The sequence below is a fragment of the Primulina huaijiensis genome, chromosome 7 (assembly GCF_012295235.1).
Source record: "Primulina huaijiensis isolate GDHJ02 chromosome 7, ASM1229523v2, whole genome shotgun sequence".
Classification (NCBI taxonomy): Eukaryota; Viridiplantae; Streptophyta; class Magnoliopsida; order Lamiales; family Gesneriaceae; genus Primulina; species Primulina huaijiensis.
The window spans coordinates 10,914,665-10,921,556 of NC_133312.1; positions in this window are offsets into that span (position 1 = coordinate 10,914,665).

Genomic DNA, 6,892 nt, shown 5'->3' on the forward strand with positions numbered 1-6,892 from the left:
TTTCTTTTCATTTTTCTAATTTCTTTTTATTGTAGGTATAAAAATGAATTATTTGTTGTTATCAATTTACATCAAAGTCTTGATACCATTGAAGTTGTTATCTTGATTTGTTGTTTAATTTTGATACAATAAATATTTAATCAATTATTATTGTTATATTATACATATATTTATATAATTATATCATATATTTATTTAGACGGTACCGTGGCTCTGCCGGTTGTTATAAATGAAATATTATGATTTAATACTAACATCTAACATTTACTTTATCGCAACTAACTTTTACTTTCCGCATCTAACATTTATTTTATCGCAACTAACTTTTACTTTCTGCAACTAACTTTTACTTTCCCGCAACTAACTTACTAAATCATATATTTCATTTAGGAAACAGCGTGGCTTTGTCGGTTGTTCTAAATGAAATATAATGATTTAATGTAACATTTACTTTATGTAATTATATATTTATATAGTTATATACATAATCATAGGTACCATATATAAAATATCGATGAATTCGGTATTTTCTATGGTGGGAACTATATTATATTAGGTGTGTGTTTAATTATTTAATTTTCTTGGAACCATTATTTATGGTGGTTTCCTTTGTTTTACTTTTAGTTAAACAATATTGCATAAACTAAGAATAAATCCTCGAGCCTTGACAAAATTTATAATTTGTAAACTTCGTTCTTGCATTTGGTAATCTATAAATTAATAAATTTAAACTTAAAATAACCTCTCTAAGGATCGATCTTGTACTTACGAAATATATTACTTGCAGACAACCTACACTTGGGTGAATTATAATTTAAGTAGTAGCAAGTTTTGGCGCCGTTGCCGGGGAGGTATAAATTAAGTTTATATTTGTTAATTATGTTTTATTTATAAGTATTGTGCTTTTTTTTGTATGAGTGTTTGGAGTCGGAAAAAAAGTGTTAAACTTATTCGAGTATCTGAATATAATTTAAACATGGATGATAATTCAAATAATCAAGATAATGATAATAATAATAACAATAATAATAATAATAATCAAGAACATGATCAATTAAGAACACTTAGGCACCATATGAACCCTATTAGAACTAGTACCCCATCTTGTTTAGTTTTTCCTCCTGATGCATCTAATTTCAATTTTAAACCTCAAATTATTCAACTTTTACCAAATTTTCATGGCTTAGATTCTGAAAATCCATATTTAGATCTAAGAGAATTTGAGAAAGTTTGTAACACTTATAATGATCAAAATTGTAGCATGGATATAGTTCCATTAAAGCTTTTCTCTTTTTCTTTAAAAGATAAAGCTAAAACATGGCTACAAAATTTGAGATCAAGTTCAATAAGATCATGGGAAGAAATGCAACAACAATTTCTCAAAAAAAATTTTCCTTCCCATAGAACAAACTCTTTTAAAAGACAAATTAGTACTTTTTCTCAAAAACAAGGAGAAACATTTTATCAATGTTGGGATAGATATAAGAATTACTTAATACATGCCCACATCATGGTTTTGAAACGTGGAGAATAGTTTCTCACTTTTATGAAGGTCTAATACCTAAAGATAGTCAAATGATAGAATTCATGTGTAATGGAACTTTTGAAGATAAAACCCAAATGAAGCTATGGATTATTTGGATTCATTAGCAGAAAATGCTCAAAATTGGGATAATATAGGCACAATAGAACCACCAACAACTAAAATCAATAATTTAACAAATGAGGGTGGTATCTATAATCTTAAAGATGATATAGATATTCAAGCTAAACTTGCATCTTTAGCAAGAAAAATTGAGTCATTAGAAATGAAAAAGAGTGGTCAATTAAAAAGTATTTAAGAAATTGTTTGTCATATATGTGATACACATGATCATGCTACAAAAGATTGTCCAACATTAGAAAGTTTTGAGTTTGAAAATAATTTTAAAGAAGATGATTATACAAAACTTGAATTAAAAGTTTTACCATTCGAATTGAAATATATATTTCTTGGTGAAAATATAGCATTTCCTGTTGTAATTTCTTCCACTCTTCTACCAAATCAAGAAGAAGATTTAATTAAATTCCTTAAAAAAATATAAAAATGCAATTGGATGGACTTTGAAAGACATAAAAGGTATAAATCCTTTAATTTGCACACATAAAATTAATTTGGAAGAAAATGCTAAAACATATCAACAACCACAAAGAAGGTTAAATCCACATATGAAGGAAGTTGTTAAGAATGAAGTATTAAAATATTAGACGCTGGAATTATCTATCCAATCTCAGATAGTAAATGGGTAAGTCCAACACAAGTAGTACCTAAAAAATCAGGCATCACTGTTATAAAAAAATGAAAAGGGAGATTTATTACAAGCTTGGATTCCATCTAGTTGGCGTATGTGTATTGATTATAGAAAATTAAATGATGCAACTAGAAAAGATCATTTCCTACTACAATTTTTAGATTAAATTCTAAAAAAAGTAGCAGAAAATTCTTATTACTGTTTTTTTGATGGGTATTCGGGGTATTATCAAATACCTATATCATTAGAAGATCAAGAAAAAACTACTTTCACTTGTCCTTTCAGAACTTTTGCATTTAAAAGAATGCCATTTGGTTTATGTAACGCTCCGGCTACTTTTCAAAGATGCATGTTAAGTATTTTCAGTGATATGATTGAAGAATTTCTAGAAGTTTTTATGGATGATATAACTGTTTTTGGAAACTCATTTGAAAATTGTCTTAAAAACCTAGAAGAATTATTAAAACGATGTGAAGAAAAAAATCTTGTTTTAAATTGGGAAAAATGTCATTATATGGTTAAATCTGGGATTGTGTTAGGTCATGTGATATCTGAAAAAGGAATTGAAGTTGATAAAGCCAAAGTTGATGTTATTGCTAGTTTAACATAACCAAAAACGGTCAAAGAAGTTCGATCATTCTTGGGTCATGCAGGTTTTTATAGAAGTTTATAAAAAATTTCAGCTTAATATCTAAACCAATTTTGAATCTTTTAACAAAAGATACACAATTTGAATGGACTCGGAAATGTGAAAATGCTTTTAAAAAAATAATTAATCTTTTAATTACATCACCTATTTTACAACCTCCAGATTGGTCTTTACCATTTGAATTAATGTGTGATGCAAGTGATTAAGCTATAGGAGCTGTGTTAGTACAAAGAAAAGAAAGAAAACCGTATGCAATCTATTATGCTAGTAGAACCTTAAATAGTGCCCAAATAAATTATTCAACTACTGAAAAAGAATTACTTTCAGTAGTATTTGCATTAGATAAGTTTCGATCTTATTTAATTTGTTCTACTACTATTGTGTACACTGATCATTCTGCCGTAAAATATTTATCAAATAAACAAGATGCTAAGCCAAGATTAATACGGTGGATTTTATTGTTACAAGAATTTGATATTATAATTAAAGATAAAAAAGGAAAAGAAAATGTCGTAGCCGATCATTTATCTAGAATAATGACTGAATCATCTCATAATGAAATACCAATAAATGAAAATTTTCCAGATGATCAGTTGTTTTATGCTACTATTATGCCCTGGTTTGCTAACATTGTAAATTTTATTGTGACAAATAAAATGTCTTCTCATTGGAATTCACAGGATAAGAATAAATTCTTGATAGAAGTTAAAAAATTTTATTGGGATGATCCTTACTTGTTTAAGTATTGTCCTGACCAAATTTTTCGACGATGCATACCCGACAATGAAGTAAGTAATGTTATTAAATTTTGTCATTCTGAAGAATGTGGAGGTCATTTTTCATCCAATAAAACAGCTGCAAAAATCTTACAATGTGGATTTTATTGGCCGTATTTATTCAAAGATACGCATTTATTTTGAAAATCTTGTGAAAACTGTCAGAAGATGAGATCAATTTCAAAACGAAACATAATGCCTTTAAATCCAATCATAATTATTGAAATATTCGATAGTTGGGGGATATATTTTATGGGTCCATTTCAATTATCTTTTGGATATACGTACATTTTAGTCGCTTTTGATTATGTTTCAAAATGGATTGAAGCAATTGCATGTAGAACTAATGATCATGAAGTTGTTATAAAATTTTTAAAAGAAAATATTTTTAGCCCGTTTGGAGTACCTAGAGCAATAATTAGTGATGGAAAAGTCATTTTATAAATAAATCATTTTCTTCTTTGTTAAGAAAATATGGCATTACACATAAAGTTTCTACCTCATATCATCCTCAAAGTAATAGTCAAGTTGAACTTGCAAATAGAGAAATAAAACAAAATTTAGAAAAAACATTTAATCCAAATCGAAAATATTGGTCTTTAAGATTAACTGATGCATTATGGGCATATTGAACTGCATTTAAGACATCATTAGGGATGTCACCATATAGTTTAGTTTTTTGTAAGCATTGTCATTACCGGTTGAACTTGAACATAAATCTTATTGGGCAATTAAAGCAATTAATATTAATTTAGATGATGCATCTAAATTAAAAAATTGCAATTAAATGAACTTGAAGAATGAAGAAATAATGCATATGAAAATTCAAAGATTTATAAAGATAAAACTAAAGCCTTTCATGATAAAAATATTATGAGAAAGTCATTTGAAATTGGACAAAAAGTTTTACTTTATAATTCTCTTTTGCATTATTTCCAGGAAAAATAAGATCGAGATGGTCAGAACCATTTATAGTTAAATTTGTTTATCCTCATGGTGTTGTTGATATTGAAAATCCTAAAAATAATGACATGTTTAAAGTTAATGAGCAAAGACTTAAGCCTTTTATAGAAAATAAAATTCTTAATGTTGATTTTATGTCTTTATATGATCCACAATAGTTGTTTGATATTTTCATTTTGTTTTTGCAGATTCTAATTCATTTCCGGGTTAAGTGGCGGATGACGGTACTCCGTGACTATCTAAGTCTGTTTTTTCAGTTTTCCCAAAATAATTGAAATATATAATAATAATAATAATAATAATAATAATAATAATATGATGCTTGTATTGTGAATCTTCGTAAATATTTTGCTTGTTTACCTGATAATGCGTTGAAAAAAATTTATAAAGCTAGATGTGAGCGACTAAGGTTGATGATGTCATATGGCATACCGAATGATATCCGTTTGATAATTGAAGCAAAAGTCCGATTGGTTGGGGAAGCAAGTGAAATGATAATAAGACATATGCTAAGATTTGGTAAAAGCACATATGCCAAAAAGCGAAGAGCTAAACGTATAGGTGGATGTCATAAATGTGCAAGGTGGACTTGTAAAGGGAAATGCAAAAATGTTGGAATGACATCAATGTATAGAGAAGATAAAATTTTATTCATTAAGAATGGTCTGAGTAAAGAGCCTTTGGATAATTTTCTAGAGGTTCTTGATACGCATTCTAGTGGGTACGTGCAAAATGAACTTCTTAAACTATGGTGGCAATTTCAACATGAGGAATATCAATATGGACGGTGGAATCAGCCTTATAAAGATCCTACTGTAGTAACGCATATCTGTTTAGATAAGTAAATATATATATACAATTTCATCTCAGGAATCTGACGTTAAAAGACCATATTTGCCAATTTATAAGAAAATTGGATGGGAAGCATATCCTCGAATCATAGAAGGCGTTGAAGCCGTTACTGAACGTAAAATCAGAGGAAGATGTGAGCCACAATCACAACTACGCTGTATATATGTGTTTTAATTTATGCCATTTTATTTTCTTTTAATAATAATAATTTCCAGTTCAAATATTGACTTTTGGCATGTTACGCTCATAAATTCATATGATGTGATCTAACAATTGCAGAAAACATATTTCTCAACATGTCGACGTCCACAGTAAGTAAAATCAAAACTATTTGTGCATTTTGTGAATCTAGTGCAGGAAAAGATTCAATTTATGAAGAGGTAGCAGAAAAGCTTGGAATAACACTTGTTAAAAAAAAGATTCATTTGGTATATGGTGGTGGTGGAGTTGGTCTCATGGGAAAAGTTGCAAAAGCTGCGCATGCAGGTGGAAGTGCAGTCTTAGGCATTATTCCGATTACCTTAGCCAGTCTTACTGGACCAACAATAGGAGAAAAAATGAAAGTGGACAACGTGTATGAACGAATTACTCAAATGATTGAACATTCAGATGCTTTCATTGCTTTGCCAGGAGGTTTCGGTACTTTGGAGGAAATATTTCATACTGTTTGTTGGGCAAAATTAAATATCCACAATAAGCCAATTTGTTTGTTAAATATTAACAATTATTATGATAAACTGCTATCGTTTCTTGATGATGTTGTGGAACAGCGATTTATTTCATTAGCTTCGCGAAGGATGTTAGTTTCTGCTACAAGTGAAGGTAAACTTATTGATTTACTGCAAGGATTTAGTCATGAACCAGATCCATTCTTGTCTCAACTTAGTTGGCCAACATCCAAGAGTAAGAAAATAAAATTCATGTGATGCTGAACTTTTGATTCAACGATATGTTTTAATTTTTTTTCCTCTTTAAGGTATGAAAAATCTCCTCTTCTTCTTCTCCTCTTAGTTTGTTTTTATATAAAAATAAAAAAAATATATTCATATATGTAGTAATAATAATAATAATAAATTTTAGTTCAATGACGACTAAGGTGTCAGTAAAATGCACGTGAGACGCATTAGTTAAAAATTATTGGAAAATCACAATACGCTAGATTTTAATATTTATTATATTTAAATTACAGATTACAAGAAAAATTAGTTTTTCATATGTACCAATTTATATATATATATTTTTGATCAATTAATATAAAATGTATAATAGATGTGTTTATTTATATATTTATATAATTGTGTGTTTTTCAAATAAAATAATTTCTAAACTTTTTATGATAATATAGTTAAAAGATATGGTTT